Source organism: Aquarana catesbeiana, linkage group LG02 (genome assembly GCF_042186555.1).
Source record: "Aquarana catesbeiana isolate 2022-GZ linkage group LG02, ASM4218655v1, whole genome shotgun sequence".
Taxonomy (NCBI): Eukaryota; Metazoa; Chordata; class Amphibia; order Anura; family Ranidae; genus Aquarana; species Aquarana catesbeiana.
In genome coordinates this window covers 527251310-527265904 of record NC_133325.1, presented here as the reverse complement: position 1 = coordinate 527265904, position 14595 = coordinate 527251310, and the positions used below count along the sequence as shown (strand labels likewise).

Below are 14595 nucleotides of genomic sequence, written 5' to 3'. Positions count from 1 at the left end.
AGCTGTAGCCAAGAAAGACCCAATACGATGGGGTTGAGGCCTTAGGTAGGATAAGGAAGGATATCTACTCCTGGTGGAGTATCCCTACCGACATCTTAACAGGGAGAGTCTGGAAGCGGATAAGGCCCCCTGGAAGAACAGTGCCATCAATTGCCGAGACCACCAGTGGCATGGTAAGGGGCGAAAGGGTAAGCTTCACGGAAGATGCAGTTCTCCAGTCTATAAAATTGCCAGCAGCGCCGGAATCCAGATATTCCAAGACTGGTTGAGAGGAAACGCCTACACGAAGAAACACCGAAAGAAGAAGATAATGATGGTGATATTTCTTTGTCCAATACTCCACCTTCCAGATGTATTAGACCTGAGCGTTTCTGGGACAAAGCGAGCAGGAGTCACAAAAATGACCCTCAATACACAGGCCCAGAGTTCTGCACCTAGCACATTCCTCAGGGGTTAGCCTGGTCCGGCCCAGCTGCATAGGTTCCTCAGCTGGCAGAAGATGCTCCACGGGATGAAGGGAGGGGAGCTCAGGCTGACTAGGAACCAGGGAGTGCTGGTGTCTTTTTTTTCTAGGGACCTCTCCTGAAAGGGAATATCGATCTGGTTACACAAGGAGATGATGACATCGTCCAGACAGGCGGGAATGGTTCTTCCCACTATTTCATCCTTCACTCAGTCAGAAAGACCATGTAAAAAGGTTGCAACTAAGGCCTCATTATTCCAGCTCAACTCAGCTGTTAGTATACGAAACTGAAGAGCATATTGTCCCCACAGAAGAAGAAGATTCTTGGTAAAGAAGTAAAAGGGCACTGGCATCTGAAGAAACCCGACCCTGTTCCTCAAAGATATTCCAAAAGAGCTTCAGGAAGTCAGGCAGGCTAGAAACTACTGGATCATTTTTCTGCCACAGGGGGGCAGCCCAGGCTAAAGCCTCACTGGAGAGGAAATAAACAATATAGGCTACCTTTGCCCGTTTAGACGAGAAATTTTGAGGCTGGAGTTCAAAGTGAATGGTGCACTGGCTGAGGAACCCCCTACAGGCCTTGGAGTCCCCAAAGAAACGGGACGTGGCTGGCAGTTGCAGCAACTGTGTGGTTGTGACTGCAACCGAAATGGGTACAGCTGCCCATTGTGATTGCTGAATCAGGGTTCCTAAGGAGGCCTGAAGCTGCTCGAAGCGGGAGGCCAAATTCTGGAGAAATCACATAACCTGAGTCTGATTAGATTCCTGGGTCTCGAGTCTGTGGACTATGCCCTGCAACGGATCATCTGCAGGTAGCAGCACATCAGCCGAGTCCATGGCTGATCAAACTGTCAGGTCACCTGAAGCCAGGTGACAGATGCACCCCGTTGGGGTCAGGAGTGCACCGCTAAGGTAGTGGGCCCTACAGCTGACTGTTGCGGATGGAGCACTGGGTGGTTTAGGAAAAGAGGTCCTCTGGAGCACCAACAAGGATCACACTGGGAGCTAGAGCATGAGATTCCCCAGGGTGCAGAATCTAAGAGCCAGCAGGTGTTCATCAGAGCCCCTGATGGTGGGGACAGACTTCGCTGCAACTGGCTCCAGGTCATGGCCGCCAGGGTCTCCCAGCTCATGATGGGTTACTGGAAGATAGAGAGGAAGCATCAAACCGGGACAACAAGGGATAGTCAGGAGATAAGCCAAAAGGTCGGGGCAACAACCAGGCAGGGATAGTCAAAGAACACGCCAAAGGTTGGGATATGAAGCAGACAGAGACAGTCAAGAACAAGCCATGGTTGGTAAACAGTGCCAGATGTAGAGCACAAGGCAAGAAGCACACAATATTGATCAGTGAGGCTGGCTTGCAGTGCACAGGGCGATATAGTGTTCCCAGTTGGAGGCTGGGGTGGAGCCATGCTTGAGGGAAGGTTACTTAAGCAGAAGGTGAACAGGCGGCCGGTCTCTTAGCTGAACACAGAGGTAAGCAGACAGACAAGAACATTACTGCAGATCCATGACCCTGAGACCTAGAAGATTCTATCCTACAAAAAGAAAGAGTTTTGATGAAAGCTGGGTCCAAAAGGACATGAGGTATATATACAGTAGATAGTGGACCATCAAACAGGTAGGGATGGAGTGGCCTACCTGCACCTCAAAAGGACAGTCCTAGGCAAGATAGCCAAATTAAACTGATATGTGGAGGGAGCCTCAAAATGTCATATGTCAAATGTCAATGTCAATGCTGTTGTCTGAAAGGCAAAGTACATATATATGTGTTTATATATCTATATATTCTAAAATTGGCTTGTGTATGGCAGTTATTTACATTTTTTATTTATTTATCCATTAATTTAAACACTCAGGGCCATCAATATGTTATATATATGTTTGTGTCTTGGTGTCTTGGGCATGTGTAGCCAGTACTACAATTCTTATGTGCCTCCATGGCAATATTATTGGAGGGCACTTAATTGGCTACCTCTATATGTCTGCAGATATGGTCCCATGCAGGTATGTACCTGTATGAAGCCTCCTGCCTGAGTAGTATGCACCATCTTTGTGTATTTACCTGCTATGTATTGTCCAAGTCGGTAAGCTCCCAAAACAGCCATACACAAGCCAATTTTCGAATATATATATATATATATATATATATATATATATATATATATACATATCTATGTACCTTGCCTTTTAGACCACAGCCATGTTATGACATTTTGAGGCTCCTTCCACGTATCGGTTTAATTTGGCTATCTTGCCAAGAACTGTCCTTTGATGTGCAGGTAGGCCACTCCATCCCTACTTGTTTGAAGGTCCATGATCTATGTATACCTTGTGTCCTTTTGGTCTCAGGTGTGAATGGGGAGCAGGTGTGTTAAATTTGGTGTTATCGCTCCCACTCTCACATACTGGTCACTTGAAGTTTAACATGGCACCTCATGGCAAAGAACTCTCTGAGGATCTGAAAAAAAAGAATTGTTGCTCTACATAAAGATGGCCTAGGCTATAAGAAGATTGCCAAGACCCTAAAACTGAGCTGCAGCACAGTGGCCAAGACCATACAGCGTTTTAACAGGACAGATTCCACTCAGAACAGGCCTCGCCATGGTTGACCAAAGAAGTTGAGTGCACGTGCTCAGCGTCATATCCAGAGATTGTCTTTTGGAAATAGATGTATGAGTGCTGCCAGCATTGCTGCAGAGGTTGAAGGGGTGGGGGGTCAGCCCGTCAGTGCTCAGACCATACGACACACACTGCGTCAAATTGATCTGCATGGCTGTCGTCCCAGAAGGAAGCCTCTTCTAAAGATGAGAGAGCACGAAAACAGTTTTCTGAAGACAAGCAGACTAAGGACTTGGATTACTGGAACCATGTTCTGTGGTCTGATGAGACCAAGGGAAACTTATTTGATTCAGATGGCGTCAAGCCCAAGCCTGTGTGGCGGCAACCAGGTGAGTACAAAGACAAGTGTGCCTTGCCTACAGTCAAGCATGGTGGTGGGAGTGTCATGGTCTGGGGCTGCATGAGTGCTGCCGGCACTGGGGAGCTACAGTTCATTGAGGGAACCATGAATGCCAACATGTACTGTGACATACTGAAGCCGAGCATGATCCCCCTTCCTTCGGTGACTGGGCCACAGGGCAGTATTACAACACGATAACGACCCCAAACACACCTCCAAGACGACCGCTGCCTTGCTAAAGAAGCTGAGGGTAAAGGTGATGGACTGGCCAAGCATGTCTCCAGACCTAAACCCTATTGAGCATAAGTGGGGGATCCTTAAACGGAAGGTGGAGGAGCACAAGGTCTCTAACATCCACCAGCTCTGTGATGTCATCATGGAGCAGTGGCAACCTGTGAAGATCTGGTGAACTCCATGCGCAACAGGGTTAAGGCTGTGCTGGAAAACAATGGTGGCCACACAAAATATTGACACTTTGGGCCCAATTTGGACATTTGCACTTAGGGTGTATTCACTTTTGATGCCAGCAATTTAGACATTAATGGATGTGTTTTGAGTTATTTTGAGGGGACAGCAAATTTACACTGTTATACAAGCTGTACACTTACTTCTTTACATTGTAGCAAAGTGTCATTTCTTCGGTGTTCTCACATGAAAAGATATAATAACATTGTTACAAAAATGTGAGGTACTGTATGTTTGTGATGCAATAATGTTCAAATTGTACACTCATGAGTAACATAATAGTATTTTTTACTTACCATAAAATCCGTTTTTCTGAGTTCATTGACAGACACAGCCTTCTATCTTCATAACGATAGGGACGTCCCAAAGCAGTACCAACATGAGGGGTGGGAAAACGAAAAATCCCAAGGCTAATACAAGAGCCAACCAGGTAACAGGAACTTCACCCAGGACAAGCTGGAACAACAACCTGAACAATACCCCTTCAAGAGGGAATAGACCCTCTAAACAGCAGCCTGCAAAAAAAAAAAAAAAACCTTGCGGCCAAAAGAGGTATCCGCAGATGCCAAACCATCCACTTCGTAGAACTTGTGAAAATGTACACCGATGACCAGTGGCCGCCTTGCCAACTTGCGCAGCGGCTGCCTGATGACAGAAGGCCCAAAAAGCACTAATTGCCCGAGAAGAATGCGCCATAACCGGGAAAGGAGGAAACTGATCCCTGACAGGATAGCCCAGAGACATCATCTGTCCGATCCATCCAGACCAACAGACTCAGTGGCTGGCAAATACATCTGAATCCCCCAAAACACATCCTGGCCAGATAAAGCCAAATTCCTTGGAATGTGCTGACCAGGGACACAAGAAGCCAATACAATGTTATTCAAATGGAAATCCAAGGACGGAACTATGTAAAAAAAGGACGAAGCACCACCTTAACCTGGGTAAGGTGAGCGACAAGATAACTCCACCGTTCACGGCACCCTGCACGTAGAGGTGATAGCCACCAAGAGGTCACCTTCCGAGACACAGTAAGCAGTAGAACCTCCCGAAATATTTTGAGAGAAAGATAGAGAGGCCTTTGGAGAACCAAAAACACCAAGTTCAGATCCCACGGCAGTAGAAGAAACCCTCCCGGTGGAAACAGACGTTTGACCCCTAGATCAAAAAGGCATGCACCAGGGAGTGCGAGACCAGGAGACGCTGAAGAAGACCCCCAGGCCAACACCTGGCCCTCTATGGTACTCAAGACCAATTCCTGCTCATCCCTCTGTAAATGGAGGTAGGAAAAACGGAGCCACTTAAAAGGAACGAGGACAATTCTGATGAAACTCGGCCCAGTGAAAGGACCACCTCGTGGCCCAACCCTAGCCAACTGAGGAATCCATCTGACAGCATTCCACTCCTGGAATGCGTTCGTCGGAAAGGACCGGAACTTCACGGAAATTGGGATCTGCTTGCTGTCTGTGTGTGTGTGTGTCTTTTGGTGTGTGTCAGCTCAACCACATCTTCCACCGTTAAATGAAATTGGGATCTGCTTGCTGTCTGTGTGTGTGTCTTTGGTATGTGGCCTTCTCTATCTGTTGCCCTGTGTGCATAACCATGACATTGTTTTTTGTTGCTCTGGACTATCTTACCTAAATTTTATGTGTTGATCTTATCTTGGCCTCTGGCCTCTTGCTATTCTGACTTTAGAAGCAAAAGGTCCACTTTGATTGTTAGGCATTCTTATATTCATTCATAATTAATTAATTAATTAATTAACAAACTTACACCCCACCCTCATAACAGTATAAATTTGAGCATCCTTAAGGGGTCAGCACATTTCTGGGGGAGCACATTGCAGGGGCTTCTATCCTTAAGGCTTCTATCTCTAAGTGATTCTTTCTACAAGTGATATGCACTTCAATCCCTGCACTTCAGCGATTGCACGAAGCAAACACATATAGCAATCTGCACTGGAAAGCACATAACAGACTACAGGTGACCCTGTCTCTCTATTAAGCTCTCCTTCCACTCTGTAACATGCGCTCTCTACCACTGCTTCTGACACTCATGTCCTCTCTCCTCAAACTCTCTTACCTTCACCCCCCCTCTCCACCCGCCTGCTTATACATATCACCCTGCCTTTTGTCCTCTCACTACTACTGCTCCTACCAACTCTTGCTCATTCTACATCCATATACTGATAAAATCTCCAATACTCTGAGACATGCCCCTTCACATAAATCACATTCCCACATAATGATCACCTCACCCTCCTGCTTCTCCTAACCTCTGGTGACATATCCCCAAACCCTGGGCCACCATCATCTGTCTTTGCCCAACGCTCCCATCCCCCTACACCCTCTGGCAGGAGCCACAACCCAGAGAACTTGGTCTCTATTCCTCTTTCCAAAACCGGCCCCCCCATTTCCTGTGCCCTTTGGAATGCACGCTCTGTCTGTAACAAACTCACCGCCACGGCCTCTTTATCACAAATTCCTTTAACCTACTTGCCATTACTGAAACATGGCTTCATGAATCAGATACTACTTCTCCTGCTTCCCTCTCCCATGGGGGCTTTCTCTGGACTCTTTCCCCCAGACCAAGTGGATGGAAGGGAGGTGGAGTGGGAATCCTTCTAGCCCCATGCAGCACCTATCAGGTACTTCACCCACCTCCCTCTCTGACACTCTCCTCTTTTGAGGCACATTGCATTCGTCTATTCTCTCCCATTTCTCTAAGAATTGCTGTCATCTACCGGCCACCTGGACCAGTATCAGCCTTCCTTGATGACTTCTCTGCCTGGCTACCCTACTTTCTCTTTTCTGAAATCCCCACAATTATTCTCAGTGACTTCAACACCCCTGTTAACACTAACACTACTATTACTTCTAAACTTCTCAGTCTAACCTCATCGATTGACCTGAAGCAATGGATACAGGCTCCTACTCACTCCAACGGCAACACCCTTGACCTTGTCTTCTCCTATCTGTGCACCTGTGCACCTTATTAGTTTTGCTCTCTCCCTGTCTTCCACCTCCTCTCCCTCCTTACCGCCTAACAGTTACATGTAGAAACCTTCGCCACCTCAACCCTTCTCTTCTCTACTCTGCTAATGATCACCTCTATGACAAAATCTCACCTCTGTCCAACCTAGCCACTTTCATCTACAACAGCTCACTGTCTTCCTCCCTAGACAAGCTTGCCCCCCTCACTACACGCAGAATTAGGCCCCGACTGCTACAATCCTGGCAAACAGATGAACCAGAAGTCTCAGAAAACATAGCCGCGCTCTTGAGCGACGGTGGCATAAGACTAAGATCCAGGAAGACTTCACACAATATAAATCTGCCCTCCTAAAATACTATTCCTGCCTTCACACTGCCAAACAGACCTACTTTATCACACTCATTAACACCTTCTCATCCAGTCCACGTCAACTCCTTCAACACTCTACTCTGTCCTCTACTGGCTCCACCCACCAACTCACTCACTGCCCAGGAGATCGCCAATCACTTCAAAACTAAGATTGATACAATTCATGAGGAGATCGCCACTGCACAAAAACCTCCCCCATGCAACACCCCATGTCCACAGATACAATCATTACTTCCCTCATTCAACCCTGCTACTATTACTGAGGTTGCTAAACTTTTATCTAACACTCATCTAACCACCTGCCCCCTGGATCCTGCTCCCTCGCAAATGCTACGCTCACCCTCTGACTCGATTCTACACTCTCTAACTCACATTTTCAACCTCTCCCTCTCTTGTGGCATCTTCCCAAACTCTCTAAAACATTCGCTAGTCATCCCCATACTTAAAAAGCCCTCATTGGACTCCACCAATCTCATCAACCTACATCCCATCTCCTTACTAGCCTTCTTCTCCAAACTTCTTGAAAGACTGGTCTACAACCGACTGAGCGTCCATCTGACCATGAATAAACTTCTTGATCCCCTTCAGTCCGGATTTCGCCACTCAACACTCCACGGAAACTGCTCTCCTTAAACTCTCAAATGACCTACTAATGGCTAAAACCAGTGGACACTATTCTGTACTACTTCTCCTGGATCTCTCTGCTGCCTCCTCCTCAATAAACTCCACTCCTTTGGTCTCCGCGACTTTACTCTTCGCTGGTTCTCATCCTACCTATCCCACCGCTCCTTCAGTGTCACTTACAACTCTACTTCCTCCTCTCCTCTTCCTTTCTCCGTTGGGGTCCCCCAAGTTTCTCTCCTTTTCTCAATCTACACCACCTCCCTGGGTCAGTTGATTGCCCCCCAGGGCTTTAAATATCATCTCTACGCTGATGACAACCAAATCTATCTCTCCACCCCCCATCTCTCTCCATCTGTCTCCTCACGCATTACCAACTTACTAGCAGACATAGCCTGGATGTCACATCACTGCCTCAAACTCAACCTATCCAAAACCGAGCTCATGATATTTCCTCCCTCAGGTGCCACTTCCCCTGATTTCTCTGTCAATATCAATGGCTCAACTATCAACCCATCTCCCCACGCCAAGGTCCTAGGTGTAATCCTGGACTCTGAACTAACCTTTCGACCCCACATTCTATCACTATCCAAAATTTGCCGCCTCAATCTCTGCAACATCTCCAAGATACGCCTTTTCTAACCAATTTCACCACAAAGCTTCTGATCCACTCCCTGGTCATCTCCCACCTCAACTACTGCAACTCCCTCCTCATTGGCTTACTTCTAAATAGGCTATCCCCACTTCAGTTCATCATTAACGCTGCTGCCAGGCTCATTCACCTCACAAACCACTCAGCGTCTGCTATACCCCTCTGCCAATCCCTCCATTGGCTGCCACTCAGTCACCGAATTAAATTCAAGATACTAACTATAACTTACAAAGCCATCCACAACCTGGCCCCCCAGCTACATCTCTAACCTAGTCTCAAAATACCAACCTAATCATTCTCTTCGCTCCTCCCAAGACCTCCTACTCTCAAACTTCCTTGTCACCTCATCCCATGCTCGCCTTCAGGACTTCTCCAGAGCCTCTCCCATCCTCTGGAATGCTCTACCCCAATCCGTCCGATTTTCTCCTGCTTTATCCACTTTCAGACGATCCCTGAAAACTCATCTCTTCAGAGAAGCCCATCTGGCCCCCACCTAACAACAACTGTACATTTATCTTCTCAATCAGCACATCACCCACAGTTGTTACCTCTTGTATCTCTTGACCTTCCCTCTTAGATTGTAAGCTCTTAGGAGCAGGGTCCTCTGATTCCTACTGTATTAAAGTGTATTGTATTTGTACTGTCTACCCTCAAGTTGTAAAGCGCTACGTAAACTGTTGGCGCTATATAAATCCTGTATAATAATAATAACTAGATCTTCTGCCCACCGGAGGAGGATACTGGCCACAGCCAGGGTCGCCAACAGCCTTTTTGGCCCACCCTGGTGAGGGACATAAGCCACCGCTGTTGCCTTGCCCGACTGGATCCATACTGGGAGCCCCCGAAGTCGAGCCGTCCATGATCCAGGCCTAGTCTGATCAATTGAAGTTCCGGGATATTACACGGTAGTCCAGATTCCACGAATGTCCAACGACCCCGAGCTGAGCTCATTCCCAGGGCATCTTCCGACCCAGACAGACTGGTATTGGTGGTCACCCTGTTCAATACAAGGGGAGAAAGGCTCTTCCCCACTGAAGAACCGAAGAACGAAGCCACTCAGACTAGGAAACCTCTGTTTTCCTGACTCAGCCGAATCCGATTGTTCAGAGACCTTGGGTATTTGTCCCATTATTCCAGGATCTCCCCGAAAGGAGAAACTGTGCAAATGACCTTGCCTCAAAAAAGGGCAGATACCATCAGACCCGACATCCACATGTGGATCCGCAGAGGAGCCTATCTGCCGGATAGTAAGTGAAACAAACACCTCATGCCACTTCTGGAGTCTGTCCAGGGGAAGAAACACGCTGGCCAGAGCTTAAGCCTGGTCAGGCTCAGATAAATCAACGTTCTGGCCAGATCAAAGCAGATTTCCGATAGTATAGATGCCAACTGGAATCAGAGAAAGTCTGTATAGAAGCTACATTGCTCCTCGGGGTAATCGAGAATTTGGCGCAGAAAATCGCCCAGGCAGCCCAGGACCGTCAACCCCCATTGACGTAACTCTGCCAGATCCGGGGCCAATACCTAGTGAACACCCGAGAAGTGGTGGCCAGATCAAAGGACCACACCACGCGCCGATAATACTTCGCATCCACAGCATACGGAGGAAGTGCTGGAGTCGAGAACATAACAGAATGCTTAAGCATTCGTGATGTCGTAGAAGTCAGAAAGACCCCATGATGGAGTGCCACCTCTGCGTGGACGGACTCCATCCTGAACTCCTGCACCCACACAAGCCAGGTCAGGGCTTTCAGGTCCACAATTAGATGAACCCTGACCTCCATCTTTTAGACTGCGCACAGGTTCGAATAAAACCCCTGCACGGGAACCGGGACAGTCACACTGTGCAGCAATGGAACTTGCACAGCCCCCCGCGGAGGACAGCAAGCAGTCTGGCGACAGACGACTATTGGAAGCAACAAACTGTCTGGAGGAACACAGCTGGAAAACTATCTTATTACTGGACAAACTCAAGACGCGACATAAGTCATTCAGAGTAAACCCCCAAAATACATGTCTAAGCACGACTGAGGTAACAGACTCAGCAACCAGGGGAACTGCGGCCAAGAGGCATAGCGGACAAACTGCAGCGCCTACCCAATAGGTCCCCAAGCAGCAAAGGCAGGGGGATTCTGCTCCCCCTCCAGGTATGCCAGCTGGGCCCTTAGAAGCCAGAGATTCCTCTATTGGAGCCATGGTTGCCTCTAGCAGCCTAGAGACAGAGGGTTTCACTACTGGTGTAACAGTCCCCTTCTGAAGAGGGGACTCCCCAAAGGGGTACCTTACAGCCAGCGTTTTTGGAAACACAAAAGGCCCTTTGGACACTCCCTGTCTTCTTGGACAAATTTGTCAAAATAAGAGAAAAAAGGGAACGCTTTTGCCACGCAAGACGGTTTATCCAAGAGGGTACCGGCCCCTACTGGCTCTCCCCCGCAGCCACCGCCCCCACCTTGAAAGGTTCCCGCACAGATGTAAGTGCAACACCCAGCACCCCTTTGAGCCCCCTGCCATCATCTTCACTCCCTGACAGGATAGGGAGCATGGCCACCAGCCCGCAAGGTGGCCACCTCTGTGTGGCAGAGTCAGATAGGATTGTTCAACAGGGGAGGGCAGGAGTGCCTAAGCGCTACACCAAAAAGTCAGGGGGGGACGGGACCCCCCTCCGTGGTCTACATAGAGGGTGTCGACTGAGGCCCTGCACAGGGGGCATCCCCGATGCCCCTCACAGGGAACACAGACCCAGGCCCCCACAGACCAAGGCCCCTCACAGGGGACACAAGCCGGGGCCCCTCACTGGGAGTACAACGTGTGGCCCCTCACAGGGACACAAACCGGGGCCCCTCACGGGGCAAAAACCGGGGCCCTTCACAAGGGCAAAAAACGTGGCCCCTCACAGGGGCACAAACCGTGGCCCCTCACTTAGGGGGCACAGACCCAGGCCCCCACAGACCAAGGCCCCTCACAGGGGGGACAGACCAGGGCCCCTCACAGGGGACACAAGCCCTGGCCCCTCACAGGGGGCACAAACCGGGGCCCTTCACAAGGGCAAAAAACGTGGCCCCTCACTTAGGGGGCACAGACTGTAGCCCCTCACAGGGGGCACAGACCGTGGCCCCTCACTGGGGAAACAAACCGTGGCCCCTCACTGGGGACACAGACTGGGCCCCTCACAGGGGACACAAGCTGGGCCCCTCACCGGGGGTACAACCCGTGGCCCCTCAAAGGGGGCACAAACCGGGGCCCTCATGGGGCAAAAACTGGGGCCCTTTACAAGGGCAAAAAACGTGGCCCCTCACAGGGGCACAAACCGTGGCCCCTCACTTAGGGGGCACAGACCCAGGCCCCCACAGACCAAGGCCCCTCACAGGGGGGACAGACCAGGGCCCCTCACAGGGGACACAAGCCGGGGCCCCTCACCGGGGGTATAACCCGTGGCCCCTCACAGGGGACACAAACCATGGCCCCTCACAGGGGCACAAACCATGGCTCCTCACTTAGGGGGCCTAGACTGGAGTCCCTCGCAGGGGGCACAGACCCCCGCAGCGGGGGGACCAGACCGATCCTAGCTGGTAGGCCACAAAGCCGCAGCCTAAATTAGTCCCAGGACCCCCGATCACCCTCCTCCCAGGCCTAACCACCAGATACCCCCCAATACAAAACCCGAGGGTGGAAAAAAGGTGTGTGTCCCAAAAAGACCCTAGGCCGGAAACCTGGACCCCATCCGGGGAAGAGGGGGGTGGAGGAGAACCCCAGAGGGACCGACCACCCCAGGGAGTACCCGCGTCCCACACATCTCCGGGGAGGAGAGGAGGGGACTACTTACCTCTCCAGTGAAATACCTCTCGTGCAGGTAACGCTCCCGGACAGATCCTCCTCGCCACCAAAGTGGGGGGCTGTCAGCCATGAGGAACACTGCGACACAGGCCGAGACCCGGTCGTATGCAACCTCGCAAGATGTTTAACTCGCAGGGCCAGCCCCTGTCCAGTGGGGCTATGTCGTGGCCGACCTAGTGCGTAGCTGAGGTCTGCACGCACTCACTGGCCAGACTGGGGTGACCCCTGGACCAAGTGTCCAGTCTGTCGCCCAGCCCGGTAGTTGATTGGAGATCTCACTGGAAAAAATCCAGGAAAAGCAAAAAAATAACAAACAAAATTCCCAGGACTAGCAATCCCAGAAGGGAACTAAGTCCTTACTCCTGACTAGGCAGAAAAAAACTGAATACCTAGAGCAGGGAGGGGGTTATATACTGACTGTGGACGGCCCATGGGAGTGGCCAAGTGTTTTTTTTTTGTTCTGCCTAGTCCTACTTCTGCGGATGAGATATAACCCTATCGTTATGAAGATAGAAGGCTGTGTCTGTCAATGAACGAATGAGAAATATGCTTTTTTGATTAATATATTTATATTTTAGATAAACTATACCACTCATACCCCTGATGAAGGAGATGTTTGTTCTGTGAAACGCGTTGGGTGGAGGAAATCTCTTTGCATTTTGATCATCACGTACAGTTGGTGTAATAGTAGTTGTGCATACCATGTTATACACTTTATAGTGTTTCTTTTATTCAGTGATGTAATAAAAAAAGTTTATCAATTGATTTTTTATATATTATGTGATTTCAGTGCCTAAAAAATCCTACCAACAGGGGATTTTCTATGTTTCAACTTCCATGTGGCGCTTAGCAGAGCTGTATAGCCGCTAACCTATATAAAAAAAAATGGAAGGATCAGTGAAAGATCAAAAAAACACTACAGAGCAGTGTCAAGTGGGAAATTTGCTTAACCACTGGGATTACATCAAGGAGTACAGAGAGGGAGACAAAGCCCTTAGGAAGTGGCAAGGCAATCAGCCTGTCTATTAATCTTCACTGCAGGAGGTGAATTGTGACCCACACATAAGGGTACTGGTATAGTATCCCTGAGTAGATGATAGTTGGTGGTGCAGATCTCAGGCGGGAGCAGAGAGAAGTTGTTGCTCAGAGTTCACACATTAAGAAAAAGGGCAATGCTCTTCCCCTTTTCTATGAGCTTAAGCTCGCAAAGGTGCAAATCTTGCCAGAAAAATTATAGCAAGATCTCCAGAAGCGGTGAAACCGGCTCCAGCAACACAAAGTACCACACTAATCCCTTAGGAGATAAAGACTATGCTCACAATGATTTGACACGAAAGTTGCACGACTTCCGATCAGACTTAGCCCTGCAACTTCAGGTCCAACTTCCATGCGACTTCAATAACTGGAATTCGATTTTGATCCGACTGTGAGATGATTGTGACTTTTCCTTTGATCAATCAAAACAATACCTTTGGATCTAGAATGGATGAAATGAAACGCCAATTATCCGAGCATGCAACCCGTCAGTCACCTCCCCACCCCAAAGCACCCTGTCCCCATGTTAAGAAAGGGGGCCCCCGGATCCCAGCCCCCCTCCCCATGTGAATGAGTATGCGGTATGGTACCCCTATCCATTCACCAAAAAAAAGCGTAGTTTTCAAAAAACAAGAGATGGCTTTTGACAAATAATTTATTAAAAATTTTAATATAGCTATGGGGCATGGCCATCAGGTGACATCACACCTATAAATAAGCAGCGTAATTCCCATGGACAAATGATATTCCTGGATATCACTTGTACATGGGAATTATGGCTGCTTATTTATAGGAGTATGGCACCTTCTATTTTTAGCCTTCGGTCCATGACAAAATGGCGCACGGTCATGATGTGGTGTGGTCCATTAGAAAATGGCGTTAGGGCTGGAAATTACTTGTTGTCTATTGGAAAATGGCAAAGGGAGCGGAAGTGATGTAGTCAATCATTCTACACTATGATACCTTGTTTTTTGCTTACTGGTATCATTTGGTGGTGTGAGCGGCTGTGTATCCCCTAAAACTATCTGGCTGAAAATCCTGGATTAAGAGGATATTGGACACTGTTGAGCATAGTAGGCTGCATACTGCTTGTGGTGAGTATTCACTTTTGGTGAGTTTACATTTCATGCGGGGAAAGCAGAGTGGTGCTTTTTTTTACTTTTTTGATTTTGGCTGGATATGACATTATCTGGAGGA

General features: G+C 48.8%; 1 protein-coding gene across 1 annotated transcript in view; it reads right to left on the bottom strand.

Moving 5' to 3' along the window:
- Positions 1–14595, bottom strand: part of PLEKHA6 (pleckstrin homology domain containing A6) — a 1624617-nt gene that overhangs the window by 13636 nt on the left and 1596386 nt on the right. The gene's annotated exons all lie outside the window — the stretch shown is intronic.